The sequence below is a fragment of the Heterocephalus glaber genome, unplaced genomic scaffold (assembly GCF_053883595.1).
Source record: "Heterocephalus glaber isolate CG9 unplaced genomic scaffold, H.glaber_assembly_v1.0 deba00001481, whole genome shotgun sequence".
NCBI classification, from domain to species: domain Eukaryota; kingdom Metazoa; phylum Chordata; class Mammalia; order Rodentia; family Bathyergidae; genus Heterocephalus; species Heterocephalus glaber.
The window spans coordinates 17,293,530-17,308,517 of record NW_028258317.1 but is presented as its reverse complement, the minus strand read 5'-3'; the positions used below and the strand labels follow the sequence as shown (position 1 = coordinate 17,308,517).

General features: G+C 39.2%; 1 protein-coding gene across 12 annotated transcripts in view; it reads left to right on the top strand.

Moving 5' to 3' along the window:
* Unc13b (unc-13 homolog B) overlaps positions 1-14,988 on the top strand; it is a 202,965-nt gene that overhangs the window by 129,027 nt on the left and 58,950 nt on the right. For 4 of the 12 annotated variants that reach the window (XM_087184286.1, XM_087184283.1, XM_087184285.1 and 1 more), the window contains exon 1: positions 14,330-14,515. The exons of the other annotated variants lie outside the window; for them this stretch is intronic. The gene's annotated coding sequence lies outside the window, so the exon portion shown is untranslated. Of the gene's footprint in view, positions 1-14,329; positions 14,516-14,988 lie in introns of those variants that run through there. 12 annotated transcript variants of the gene reach the window in all.

Below are 14,988 nucleotides of genomic sequence, written 5' to 3'. Positions count from 1 at the left end.
CTTGTAATCCCAGCTACTTGGGTGACTAAGGCAGGAGTATTGCAAATTCAAGGTCAGCCTAGGAAACTTAGCAAGACCTTGTCCCAAAATAAAAATGGGTTAGGCCATATAGCTCAGTGCAAGGCCCTGGCTTGAATCCCTGATACCAAGGACAAAAAGAGAATGCTTTAAATAAGTAGTAAATATAAAACTATAAAACTAAACAAAAATGGTATACGAAGTTTCCCTCTTACTTCAGATTCCTGGTCATCCAGTCCCTTTTCCTACATCATATTGATACCCTGTCTTGTGAGTTAGTCCATATAGTCCATGTGTCTACAAACATGTGTGCACAAATGTGTGTTTTACGCACATTGACCTCTTCTTTGGTTTTTTCATTTATTTCTGTACCTTGGGAATCTTTATTTATTAGTACAAGTATAGCTACTTTTGTATTAACAGCTATGGAAATTTTCTGTTAGCAGAAATAGAGCTACTGCTTTTTAAAATAGCTACATAGGGCCAGGGATTTAGCTCAGTGGCACCATGCCTGCCTCGTAAGCACAAGGTCCTGAGTTCGATCCCCAGTACCAATAAATAAATATATACATGCATACATACATACATAGTATTTCTTTCTGTGGATGTATTATAATATGTGTGCACTGTGTCTTCTATTGATGAATCTTTAAGTTGTTTCTACATTGGTGTAATACAAATTCTGCCCATAGGCCTGAATTCTTCACAGCTTTTAGCACCCCTTTCCAACTCACAGTAGGCCCTTCCCAAGATCAGGCCCTGCTGCTGCTTTATGAACCAAAGAGTCCTGCCCTGGAAAGGGGCCTTTGCTACTGCCCTGAATGCTGTGACACAGCCCTTACTCCTAATGGGCCCCTTCTGCCCTTTGGCAAACTAAGGAGTCTTTCCCTGGTATCTGAGACTAGACCAGTACATTCTTTACCTTCTCAGCTTTCCTGAAGCATGGATGTTCTCTGAAGCTTTCTATGGTGAAGCCTTTTTGTGTGCTCCATGTGTTACTGAGTTAGGAGTAAGAGTTGATTTTCTCTGACTACTTCTTCTACTTCCAAACCATGCCTAGATCCCTACTTCACCTGTTCCTACACCTGCCTTCATTATTGTAAGCAGATTACAACTATCTCATAACTCCCTATTCACTCATTGAAGCCTCTGGTACCTATATCATAGTTTTTCTTTTGATCTCAGCTATGGTCATAATAATTGTTACTCTCACAAATTTATTGAATGCTACTATGTTTCTAGCATTATGCCAAATGTTTTACATGTATTACTCAATGAATTCCTCACCATAATTCAGTGAATGAAGCTATGTTTTTAGGACCATTTATAGATTAGGGAACTGAATGTTTAGAAAGGTAGAAACTTTTCCAGAGTCACCCAGCTAGAGGGTGAATCCAGTAAGAGAGCTGAGATTCAAATATAAATCTATTTAACGCTTAACCATTTGTTTTAGATCTGTAGTTTCAGTTACTCATAGCCAATCTCAGTCTGAAAATATTACATGAAAAATTCCAGAAATAAACAATGTATAACTTTTAAATTACATGCTATTCTAAGTTTCATGATAAATCTTGTACCTTCTCACTCTGTTCTCCCAGGATCTGAATCATCCTTGTGTTTAGTGTATCCATGTTGTATACATTACTCAACCACTAGTCATTTAGTAGCCATTTGCTAGCTGTTATGGTATTGTACTGCTTCTGTTCAAATATCTCTTATTTTACTTAATAATAGTACCAAAGTACAAGAGTAGTAAATAGCCAGGCATGGTAGTGCATGCCTTTAATCCCAGCATTCTAGGAGGATGAGGCAAGGGGAGTGCAAGTTTGAGCCTAGTTTGGACAATTTAGCTACTTAGTGAGACCCTATTTCATAAAGGGGAGGGGCCTGGGGATGTAGCTAAGTGCAAAGGCCTGTGTTCAGTCCCCAGTACTATCCTCCCGCAAAAAAGGGTAGTAATGCTGGCAATTTGGGTATGCCAAAGAGAAGCATGCAGTGTGGAATCTTTAGTGATTTCTTTAGGAATTAAACTTTAAATCTTTTAAATATGAACAAAGTCCTTCCACCTCTTTTACCTCTAGGAGTTACTATGATACCGTTAACCTGTTTGTAGTTAGAGGAGAGTATCAGATAGTGGTAGCCTTAGCTTTAGCTGGTTAGCATTTTTCTGGGCTCAGTATCAAAAAAGGGAGATATTTAATTAACTCTAATAGAATAAGTCAGATTGAGAGCTCTGTACAAAAGTACTTGCTTCGAAATAACAAGCAAAGCTGATTGTCTGGCTTTCTACCACATTATCCAAGTCCTGCTGCTTCTTTGACCATCTAGCCAATGAGAACATTTGACATGGCTGGGAGGAACTGTGTTCCTCTGTAGGTAAAAAATCTTTTTGCCAAAGTTATCCAACAGAGAATCAAATAATATAATTATTTCATTTTAAATCAAGCTGATTAAGTGGATACTATTAGGTGTTATTGGCCTATTTGTAAGACTTTTTTTAAAGCATTCATGAGCTTATAGGCCAGAGGGAAGAGAGCAATAATTGGAAGTCACATATTTTATTTCCCATTTTCTTGTTTTATTCTCATTTTCTCTGCAGCATTCTGTATTTTTTTTAAAAAAAACCTCCTTGTTTCTTGTAATTTACTATTTGTCTCTCTCGCTCACTCACTCTGGATCAAGCCCAGTGCCTTGTGCATGCTAAGCATCCTGTTTCACCACTGAGCTGCACCCCAGCTCCTTATCTCTTTGAATCTCAGATCAGTATCTCAGCCTCTAATCTTTAAGAACCTTTGATTGAGCAGCCACTGTAGGGTAGGTATTGTGTGATGCAACCAACAGACCTTCAGGGAGATTTCCTAGGCTGATGACTCCCAAATCTATCCATCTAGCCTTTCCTTTTTACTTAGACTCTATCCTTCATGACTAGTTTTCTGTTAGTTAGGTTCACCACAGTTTCTCAGTGTTTAAAACTTCCCTTTTGTGAATATTCCTCTTCCTTTGTTTTCTATTTGTAGTGATGTCACCATTATTTTGCTAGACACCCACTCAAAATCATGGTGTCACTCTCCATTTCCTTCTCTCCTGCCTCCAACTTCAATCATTGGCCAGGTCTTGCTCTTTTTCTTTCTATGGTTTCTTTTATCAGACTGTTCTCATCTGTTTTCCTTTATGTGCAGGTCCTTTCTACTGCTTAGCCTGTAGTTTTAGCCTCCCTTGCTTTTATTTATTTTTCTTAGAGTCCACTGTATATACCACTGCAAAATTTATTTTGTAGACAGTACTAGTCTTGCCTGCCACTTACACCCAAGGCTCAGCTTAGCTGTCACATCATTTGATACTCTCCCTAAAGTCCGGGGTAGTTAGATACTTACTTTTCTATTTTTCTATAGCATTTCCTACAGAATCAGTTTTGATGTTTATTACATTGTCCTGGAATTATGTGACCATTTTCTCCAGGATTATGTATTTCTTAAAAGAATATACACTGTATGACTCCTTTTACATTAAGTTGAAAAATAGGCAAAATTAATCTGTGGTGTTAGACATCTGGATAATGATTGCCTTTGGGAAAGTTTCTGAACTCTAGTGATACTGTTTCTGGATCTAGGTTTTGTTTATGTTGACGTAAAATGCATTTATATTTATATATATATATACACACACATTTTTTAATATATATATATATATAGATACACACACATTTATATATATATATATATATATATATATATATATATTTTTTTTTTTTTTTTTTTTTTTTTTTTTGGTACCGGGAATCAAACTCAGGGCCTCACACTTGCCAGGAATGCACTGTACCACTAAGCTACATTCCCAGCCTTTTTTATATGTATTTTATTACTTGATAAAAAATTTAAATAAAAGCTAAGTGAAAAGTAGCACTGAAATACACAATAGGAACTGAGTTTAACTTTATATCCCTAATCTCTGGGACCCAGCAAGCTTTTTTTTTTTTTTTTCATTAAGTTTATTGGTACATTTTAGGTATACAATATGATGACATTCATCATTGGAAATTTGCACCTTTACATAATCCATCTTGATTCTTATTCCCCCCCTTCCCCTCCCCTCCCTTCAGCCCCTCCACCCTTCCCTATCTAAAAAGCCAGGAAGCTCTTAATAAATACAGTGAGAGAGTGAATGAGTGAATGAGTGAATGTCAGCTTTTCTAAAAACCCCCAAAACTAGTTATTGTTTCCACTGGTAGTTACATTATAGTCTCAATTTTATAGCCTGTTATCCATGACCTAGCTCAATGTACTTTTCTAACCTTTGTCAACCCACAGAAGTTGGAAGAATTTGGGCCTTGGAATTAGCCAGATGCAGAATTTTAAAATTGGTTCTACCACTTATTGTGTATGTAACCTTTGGCTTAGACAGCCAACCCACACTTTTAGGAATTTAGTTTTCTCCTGCCTGAATGGGTATCATTCTAGTGGACTAAATAAGATAATACATGTAGAGCAGGGCCTAGCATGTTGTTAGCACTCAGTAAATATTCATTTTCTTTATTTTCCAACACCATAGCCTTTTTTCTTCTATTCATATCTTTGCTCATCCTGTTTCTCTACCTTGAGAGTGCCTTCTTTTTCACTCCCACATATCCAAATATATCCATCCTTTGACTCAACCTCAGATATCATCTTCTCTATGGAGCCTTCCTTGATTTCCATCTAAACCAGTACCTGGAACTATTTTCCTTTTAAATTCTTGTACATTTTTTCTGTCTCTTTGATGTCAGTCACTCTCATCTTTAGGAGTTGCTAAAGAGTATTTGGGACCAAAGTGGACTGTTGTGTGGGGGCAGAAGCTGTCAGTTGGAATAAACAGCATTAAAAGGCAGATTGGGAAAACTACTTTGAGCTTTGATGTTCTTTTTTTTTTTAATCATAACTTTCTTTGTCCTGGGAGAAATTTAGATCCTTAGTCAAGAAAGTGAACTGAGGAAGTCAAGCTGTAGACTGTGTATCAGTCCCTTCTCTGTTTCTCTTTGTGTTCAAGTTCTTTAAAAAACTTTATTCTGCCATATGCCTATGCATGTGTGCTAGTGCACACATACATATTCACAACACATTTTCTTTGTCCATCAGCAGGCACTTAGGTTGTTTTCATATCTTGACTATAGTGAATAGTCCTGCAACCAACATGGTAATGCAGATACTGTATCTTTATGAGGTAAGAAACTCTCATTTTCTTTGGGTATATACCCAAAAGAAGATTACTCAGTCATATGGTAATTCTATTTTTAATTTCTGTAGGGACCTCTATACTATTTTTCATAATAGCTGTATCAATCTGCATTCCCACCAACAGTGTGCTAGGGTTCCCTTTTTCACCACATCCTCTCCTGCTTTTGTTGTCTCTTTCTTGTCTTTTTTTCTTTGTTTGTTTTTAGATAGAGACTTACTATGTAGTGCAGGCTGGCCTTGAACTTGAATCGATCCTGCCTCAAGATCCGGCCTCAGCCTCTTGAGTTGCTGGGATTACAAGCATGCACTACCATGCCTGGTTTCTTTCTTGTCTTTTTGATGATAGCTGTCCTGATGGTTTTTATTTGCATTTCCCTGATGGTTAGTGATGTTGAACTCCTTTTCATATACCTGTTGGGTTTTCTTATGTCTTTTTTTTTGAGAAGTGTCTGCTCAGGATATTTGCTCATTTTAAAATTGAGTTATTTCTTTTTCTGCTATTGAGTTGTAAGAGCTCTTAATAAATTTTGGCCTTTAACCCCTTATTAGATACAGAGGTATCTCAGTTCACATACTTAATTATTTCCATGATTCTGGTCAAAGAATTTGTTTCATGTATGTATTGTGCTTGCAATTCGGTTGCAACCAGAATCATGGAACAAATTCTGCAACCAGAATCCTGGAAAGAATTAAGTTTGTGAACCAAGGTACCACTGTACATGGCTATGCAAATATTTTTCTCGTTTTGAGGTTTCCTTTTCATTTTGTTTACATTTTCCTTTGCTATATAGAAAATTTAGTTTGATGCAATCCCATTTATTTATTTTTGCTTGTATACCCTGTAGAGAGATATTATTAGTACAACCTGATTTATCAACATAGCCCAGGCAGTGCTTTGAGTCTGGAGACTTAAGAATTAAGAGTGAATATTCACTTGGAGTGTCTTAATTTCTTACTATGCCTTTGGAGCCTAGTACATGTAAGTAGAAAAACTTAGTTCAGAAGGATTCAGAGACCCTGTTCCTGCCCACATCTTTTCTTGTTATTTCTGCTTTCTATTTGCATTTTCTTTCCATATATACTGGCTTTAACTGTTTCTAGATTGCACTTGAGACCAAAAGTGATTGCCAGTTCCTAGCATAGTCTCTCATACTTAAGAGACAATCAGCAGAGTTTTGTGGAATGAACACTTAAAAATATTAAGCAGTGGCCGGGGATTTAGCTCAGTGGCAATGCAAGCACAAGGTACTGAGTTTGATCCCTGGTACCACAAAAAAAAAAAAAAAAAAAAAAAAAATTAAGCAGTATTACAAGGCCATAAATAATTGATTGCAAAATAAATCACCAACATTTGTAACAGAAAATAGTTGCCCTAAGACTTTAAAAGTAGAGATCAAGTTCTTTGGGTTAGGATAGTCAGAGAAGATTTGTCAGAGGAATTCCCAGAGGATACTAAGTAGTAGTTGTTATTAAGTATCATAGATGTTTAAGAAGTAAAATAACAGAAGCTTAGAAAAGTGGAAATCAAAGGATAAATTGCATTCTGTGTTAACAAGCACGTTGTAGTTTAAGAGATCTATGATTCCTTGCAAATAATAAGTTGTATTATTTTTTTAAACAATGCACCTGAGATTTATTACCATTTTTAAAGTGAGAATATTCTGAAGTATAGTCATAGTATATGTAAAATTAAAGGGAGAATGTATGTGTTAGCCCAATTCCTTAGGTTTCCCCTTCCCTTTATGGTTGTCATCTTCCGGCCTACTAAGGAAATGTGTTTATTCAGTCCATACCTTACAACATTTCAAAGATGACAAGTTAGAAAGGGCATTCTAGATGAAAACTAACAACCTTGAGCTTTTTTGGTGACAGGTGAGATAAAAACTGTTGGCTGGGCTGGGGATTTAGCTCAGTGGTTCCGCTGCCTGCCTTGCAAGTGCAAGGTCCTGAGTTCGATCCCCGTTACTGAAAACAAACAAAAAAACTGTTGGCTGAGGGCTGGGGATGTAGCTCAGTGGCACCGCGCCTGCCTGGCAAGTACAAGGTCCTGCATTCAATCCCCGGCACCACCAAAAAAAAACAACCCCCAAAAACCCAAAAAACTGTTCGCTGGTTTCTCCCCCCTAAAACACTCTTCCTTCTTGGCATTTGTGATATCTTTCCCATCAACCCTTTTCTTATTTCTACCTTTTTAAAAATATTTAACATCTTTATAATAATCAGTTCTTAAGTCACAAACATAATGCAGGTATGTCTTCTTTATTTAGGTTTCCAATAAATTCGAAGATTTCTAAAATATCCTGGTATTGTTTTAAGATTTTCTATATGAAAAATCTCGTTAGTTTAATTGATTTTAAAAATATATTTATATCATTTGTCCATCTTTTGTTTCTTTCACAGGATTTCTCTTCCTTTGCTTATTCCTGAAAACTTGGTGATCCCCAAGCTCTGTTTTCTACCTCATTCTCTTCTCTAGATAATCTCACTCATCTTTTTACCTGTAATGGAGGACTCCCACATTGTAATCTCTACCTCAGTCTTCTTTCATGAGCTCTAGACTTGTATTCAATTGCTTATGGATATTGTCACCTGAATATTCATATTCACAGGTACCTCATGCAACATGTTCAACTGTACTCATCTTTTCTTTCTCCTCTACCACCTCCTCTATATTTCTTTTCTCAGTAAATGGCACTACCAACTGGATGTGGTAGTCACACTTGTAATCCCAGCACTTGGGAGGCTGAGGCAGGAAGATTGCTTTCAAGACCCCCTGGCTACATGCTACATAGTGAGTTCAAGGTTAGCTTGAACTACATAGTGAGAACTTGTTTATAAAAAAAAAAAAAAAAAGCACTACCAGTCACTCAAGCATATAACATTCTTTTGCCTCAGAATATATACTGTGGGTACAGCAATTGCCCCCTACTTTCATAGTTCCTCCATTAGACTATGAACTCCCTAAGGACATGGATCAGGTCATCCATTAATCATGCCTTAATTGTTTTTTTATATATTTTTGTGAGATTAGTAATTATGAAAGGTTCTGTTTTAGTTTATTAACCTGCCACAACAAATTACCACAGGCTGGGTAGATTAAACATCAGAAATATCTTGTCTTACAGTTCTGAAGGCCACACATTCAAGATTAAGATGTTGGCAGCGTTAGTTCTTTCTGAAGGCTGTGAGGAAAGGGTCTGTTGTAGTGCTCCCTCCTTGGTTTATAGATGGCTATCTTCTTCCTATGTCTTTTTTCTAGTGTAAGCGGCTGGGAGACTCAAGGTCAATGTCTGGTGAGGGCCCATGTTCTAGTTCACAGATGGTACCTTCTCACTCTAGTTTGTATGGTAGAAGGAGTGAAAGAGCTCCCTTGGACCTATTTATAAGAACACAAATTCCATTCATGAGGGCTCTTCCCTCAAGACCTAATCACCCCAAATGGCTCCACCTCCTGATACCCTCATTTTGAAGGTTAAGATAATCAGCATATGGATTTTGGGGGGGATCCAAACATTCATATTGCTCTATACTTCAAGCCATTGTAGGTACTAAAGTGGCTTTTGGTGTTTTGGTTTGAAGTTTTATTTTCTGAAGAAGTACTTGACAAAGTTTTTAATTTCCTTCCTCACCATCCTTATGCTGACTCTGATGGTACTCTAGGTAGTGCCATCTGGAAATAGAAAGGATAGTGTGGCGTGTTCAGTTGAAGTACAAGGGGTTTGGTTTGACCAAACTTAGAATATTGGGAAACTGGATCTTCTAAATTTAGACAGGTCAAGAAAGAACTTTGATAATATACTATGGAATTTGGACTTTTTCTTGGCTGCACTAACTAAAGGAGTTTTTAAAAACAAAGGACAAAAGTCTTATTTTGAAAATGTCTTTCTAGCAAATTGTATAAAGTGGATGGAGGAAGGGGTGAGAGGGAAGTGCTTTTGGAGGAAGGGTGACTAGGGAGAATGAATATTTTGCAGTAGTTCAAGTGAGAAATAATGAAGCCTGAATTTAGAGTTGTAGAGAAGAAGAAATATTTGGTAGGTAGGAAGGTAACATTGGTTAGACTTGGTGACTGTGTGGCATAAGGACAAAGGATTTTGTAGAAGATTCTGTCACTGGGTGGAGAATTAGCATATGTGGAGAGAAATCATCTCTGCCTAGGATTTTGATATGAGTAAGCTGGCAGCTTGGGGCTTGAAACATCAATACCAGTAGGCTTACTGTCAGTGTTCTTTGCTTTCTAGGCTATGTATGGCTTGCTGTCTGGATTCATCTAGTTGAATGTTTCCTTTTCTCCCTCCCATGCTTCTTTGTCAGAGACACTCTACTAAGGATGGGTTCCATAAATCCACTCTTCCCCTTTGTATATTATCTAGCTTCCTATAATTCAGTGCTCCATACCTGGTATTATTTTTAATATAAGAAGAATCCTAGAGAAAAATACGCTCCCCTTTGGGGTCCTTGATTTTTGTCTCATTCATTGAGATTCAGATGCTGGCTAGGCATACATATCCAAAAGCTTAGGAAATAGGGGCCTAAATCAAGAGAATACTTCAGATCCAGGTTTGCCTTAAGACACATCTCAGAAGAAGTCACAAAGAACTAAAGAGAATATTTAATATTTGATCAATATTACACCAGTTAATTTCCTTTTTTATACAAGATGTTCTATTCTCCATGAATTTTCAAATTTTGGGTTTCCCTTAGAGAATCCTCAGCATATGGCATTTTGGCTTCCCTTGGGTATAAAGAGATTAAGTCAGGACTAATGCAACTGGTAGATTGGCCTAGTGGGTATATAGACAGATACTAGTTCAGGGCCTCCATTTGTCCTAAATCACGAAGCTGTGACTTTCAGCCAGGGTTATATGAAATGGCAATAAGTGTATCGACTGCTTTCATGAAGAATTTTGAATCATTTAGTCCTGAAATGGATATAGGGCCATCGCTGTTAGAGGTGCAGGCTGAAAACTTAACTGTTTTAGCTGAACAGTCCTGAGGAGTTTGTTTATTGGCTTTTTATACTCAAGTTTTTGCTAATCAAAAATGGGGCTTGACCTGATTGTAGGACTGAGATTTGTCAGCAGTTTGTGATTCCTTAGGCCTACCTTACAGCTTGTCAGGTCTAATTTAGGGTATGTGGCAGCTATATCTTAGCACATCAGTAAAGTTAGTGCATCTCTGCCAGGTTCATCATCCCCTTAGGGTGGCACATCTGTAAGGGAAGGAGGAAGATCACCTCCTATTGCCTATCATTCTGTTTGTATATAATTTTTGAATAGTTTAGGGAGGGGTAATTCTATAGCAGGGTAAAAAAACCACTTTTTTCAGCTATCAGAACAAACCGTTTTCTGCATGTACACAACAAATCCAAGTTACATGACCACATGTCAGCCTTTTTATTATGTTGCTTCTGGATTTCTTCAGTGATAAAGAAGGAAAATACTCACAAGCTACTCGTGTATAAGACAGACTTGGGCTCCCCCATCCTTTGTACCCTGTATGTGTGATTGTTAACATGGGGAGATAAGGTAGGCAGCTGCTAGTCCTGAGTCTGTCAGTCCCTGGCAGTGACAATTGAGAAGGCAGGCTGGGTTTGGAGTAGGCAGGTTCTTTGCTTCCAGCTAGTTGTATCTAGCCTCAAGAAGACTTAGATTGGTTATAAGATGGGGTATTATGATTGGTGAGGCCCTCCTCCAGTATCCCTGTGACACCACTCAGTTGCTCAGTAGCTGAAGTGGAATTTTGTGTGCCAGGTGGTCTTCTGACTAACCCACCCATTCAGCCTTCTTTAGAGTTCCTACAGCTCTGAACCTTCCCACAACATTGCGTGAGTGTCAGTGTCTCATGTTGAATTTCCATCTTGACTCATCTGTCTCTAGGCAAAGATCCCTGCAAAGATTTAAATTGGGAACCAGACCTTGAGAATGTCTGTTCAGAGCATTTCACAGCTTCTGGATAAATGCCTTTCCCTTCTTAACCCAATCTGTTTTTCCAGCTCTGTCCCCCTAGCTCCTGAACAGCCTTGCTTGAGGAAGCTTCCCAACTGAGGTGGGTGCTGTACTATTTCTTACTCAAGAAAGCACTCCATCCTCTTAGCCTGCCCAGGATTTCCAAGGGCCAGATCCACTGTGACAAAGGGGGTTACACTGTTGCTTACATGGTTCAGGAAACAATAATGGCTTACTTATTCTGAAAGCCTAGTCCATTGAGGAGGTCATATGATATCTGTCACTCTGTGGACCCTGTAGGATGGTGGCAAAAGGAGCTCTGCTTTCTTTATCAGAGCTTATGCTAACTGCTGTTTACCACTTTTCCTATTTATTCTTTTTCACTTTTGCTGAACATAGGAAAGATATAGGATACAAAGGTATTTCGTGGTCAAATCCATAAAAGCTCTCTTATTCAGTTTAAAGACTGTAACTAGAGGTAGAAAACTTGCTGTGCTTCATTTACTGGATACATCTACTTTCTGAGTCTTTGCTTTTCTGGCCTCAAGCTGCTTAGAAGATGGAATGAATGCATTTGGTAGGCAGATGGACAAGGCAAGGTCCATTAGCCATTATAACATCTCAGGCCTCAGCCAAGCCCTGGAGCCATCAGTGGATGAGGCAGGAGAAGTAAGCGTTCTAGACAATGTGCTAGCTCTGGGGATCTTGTCCAGTCTTGAGTGTGAGCTTCTTTTTTACAGGATGCCCAGACCCAGCCACAGCCCCTGCTCTGTGTTCTTTATGAGTGACTACAGAGTTGGAGCTAGGGGAGGGATTCTGATTTAATCAGTCTTGTCTGTTTTTCTTGGTTTAAACTCTTTACCTCTTCCTCCTGGCTTAAGTCTGGGAAACTCCACAGTAGATTGTCTGTGACTTCCACTGAAATTTGACAGTTTTCAAGTTATTTTTTTCCTCTGTATTTAGATGTAGTTACAGTTGTGCTGTCAGCCCTTATCTCTTCTGTCATCCAGCCAGCTCCCAACTGGGTTAGGAGGTATTTGCTCTGCTGTTAGTGTTGGCTGCATAATGAGGTGGATGGTTAAGAAATGGGTTGTTTAGCATCTCCTAGAGTTTAAATTTTCTTCTTTGGTTGAGGGGGAAGCAATGTTATTGGAAGAAGGCAGTAGGGAGGCAAATGTTGGCTGTAGAATCAGCCCTTTCTCAGAATCTTGAATAAGCCAAGGAAATCATTGTTAATTTAAAAGTTTGTTTAATCTACTACGTATATAGGACTGCCTGTTCTGCAGTGACAGATCCTAAATGGCTTTTATAGTCTGACTACCGATTCCTGGGCTAAAAGGACTAGATTCTTTGGTAGGTTGTTACAAGGAATGTTACCGGGCAACAGAACTTGTAAGATTTGGAGAGCTTGGCTTGAGCATGTTGGGTGAATCAAAGTTGCCTACCCACTGTTGGCTGAAGGAGGAAGAAGGTCAGCTCAGAAGAGAATTGGCTTCCCTGGATTGTTGCTGACTGGTCAGAGCTCTATAGTGAGGATTCTGAGATTCTCGAGGCTCAGAAAGTGATCTTTCCTTCTTTTTTTTTTTGGTTTTGGTGTTTTGTTTTTTTTCCTGACCTGTGGTTGCGGACTAGAAAGGGATATCATGTTTCATGTACTTGACATTTTATGTACCAGCGCTTCAAAGGTCTCTAGCTTATGCTTGGCCATTGTGTTGTGGTGAACAACTTGAGTGTTTTTTTGTTTGTTTTTTTGGTACTGGAGATCGAACTCGGGACTTTGCGCTTGTGAGGCAGGCGCCAGAACCACTGAGCTAAATCCCCGGCCCAACTTGAGTGTTTTTTTAAAATAGAGACATTCAGGCCAAGGATTTAGCTCAGTGGTTCCACCACCTGCCTCGCAAACGCAAGGTCCCAAGTTCAATCTCTGGTACCAAAAAAAAAAAAAAAAAAAAAAATAGAGATATTCAATTTCCCATTGAATCCTAACTAGAATTGTTGAATTATCAGGAATTTGGGCCATATGAAAGCCACCTGTCTAGCAAAGCCAACAGGAAAATAGGGCTGCCATTGGCAAAGATTGGGAAATTAGGATTGTGAAAACAGGGCCCTAAACCTTAGACAGTATTTGGACAATATAGTACCATTTTAGATTTTCAGTTCCAAATTCTGGGTTCCAAGGCATTCTTTGGTCTCAACATCTACAGCTGAGGGTCCACATCACCTCACTCAGGTTCCCATCCTTCCTAGTCATTGCCTTGGCATAGCCTCAAGGAATTATTGTTTTCCTGTTGGTTTTCTTGCAGTGGCTGTTCAAAAAGAACTGAACTAGCTGTGTATTCTAAAAGCATGGCACCATTTGATATGAATTGTAGTTGGGCACCCTGTCTGTCCTTTACCTTCTCCAAAGGCTGACAACAGATTATATATACACTAACAAAACCAACCAACCAACCTATACCTTGTTTCAGTAGAAGGGAAAGCTCTATTTGTATTGTGCTCCAGCAGTTTCTTGTGTTCTGGTTTCCATCTGAGGCTGGGAGCTCCTAAAAGTATAGGACTCAGTCTCACATCTTTCTATTCTATAGACATGACCAAGGTGGGTAGGCAGGGGAAGAAAGAAGAACGAAGGAAGGAAATGGGGGAGGGGAGAGAGTAGGATCTATATTTAGCGAAAGGGAGAGACGCTTAGCAAGGGTGTGTGAGTGAGCTTGCTGGCGAGGGTTGTGTGTGCGTGAGTGTGCTGGGAAGGGGGTGTGTGCGCCAGCAACGTGTGAGGAGGGCTGGTGTCCTATGGGAGGTTGCAGGCAGGAAGCAGCTGGAGAGGAGGAGGAGGAGCAGCAGCAGGAGCAGGAGCAGCCCTGCTTTCGTCTCAGTCTCAAAGCACGGAATTGATTGAGTTTGAATTCCACATCCAGTTGAAGTTTGGCTGCTGTTGCCTTCCGCAGGCAGGCTGGTTGTCAGAATACCCTCTCAGCAGAGAGGTGTGGACCAGATTGGATTCCTAGATTTGCAGCCGGCAAGACACCTGCCCCACCTTTGCTGAGGGGATTTCTCTGCTGGGCATTGTTCCTGTCATCAACTTTGTGCTGTGGAGCCAGCCAGCTGGGTGCAACTGAAAATAATAGCTCCTTGGCTCTGTCTGTCGCTTGGGCAAGCTGCAGCACTGTGATTCAGAAAGTTCATCCTGTGGCTTCTCTGTCAAACCAAGGAGTGCTTCTGAATGGATTTCCTCTTAAAGACAGTACTTGCATTCTAAAACTTGAGAATTCATGGCTTTATTGTTGTGTTTTGTTTTTTTCTTTTCAATTCCTTAACCCTTATTTTGGTTGCAGCAATAAGGTAAGTGGTATTGAGTGTATGACTGACTGAATGACAAGCAGGGACAAAAGCAAAGCATTTGTGGGTGGAATATGGAGCAGCCACATTAATTACATAACTGCCTGAGCCAACTTGCTGGTTGGGGGTCATTATAATGAGTGAAAGATAGTATACTCAGCACTGGGGTAGAATCTTCACGTGCACGTGTTTGTGTGCTAATAATCTTGCCATCCATTCCTTCTTGCTGTATATATACACATAACCCATCCACCCCTCTGAGTGTGTATACTTGTATACAAATAATCCGTTTCTCCCTCTTGATGTGTCCATGTGTGTTTATAAATTACCTGTCCATTCGTCTCCTCTGTATACATTACATATAAACAACTTATTCATCTTATATGATACACATAAGCCATCTCCCTCTCTGTGCTTATATATATAGATCATTTGTCTTTTCCTGTGTTTATGCATGTACTCAGGTAACTTTTCTG